Source organism: Eimeria tenella, genomic scaffold, assembly GCF_000499545.2.
Source record: "Eimeria tenella Houghton genomic scaffold, Eth_scaff2013, whole genome shotgun sequence".
Classification (NCBI taxonomy): Eukaryota; Apicomplexa; class Conoidasida; order Eucoccidiorida; family Eimeriidae; genus Eimeria; species Eimeria tenella.
In genome coordinates this window covers 3,445-3,799 of record NW_013541858.1, presented here as the reverse complement: position 1 = coordinate 3,799, position 355 = coordinate 3,445, and positions in this window count along the sequence as shown.

Sequence of the window (355 nt, the reverse complement as noted above, 5' to 3'; positions counted from 1 at the left end):
GCAAGGCCTGCTGCTGCTGCTGCTGCTGCTGCTGCTGCTGCTGGCTGCTGCTGCTGCCTCAGGGTTTCTGTGGAGCCCCCGCAGCAGCGGCCCAGGTTCTCAGCAGAAGTTCTGCGGCCGGAGGTTCTGCGTTGCTGCTCCTGCAGCTGCTGCAGCGACGGTGACTGCAGCAGCAGCAGCAGCAGTAGCCTGCAGCAGCCCCCTTCAGCAGCAGCAGCAGCAGCAAGCTGTGAAAGCCCCTTGGGCCGCTGCTGCTGCACTTGGGAGCTGTCGTGCCCTGCGTTTGTTTACGAGGAGAAGGGGACCTTATGCGAGACACTTCAAGGAGACAGCAGCAGCAGCAGCAACAGCAGCA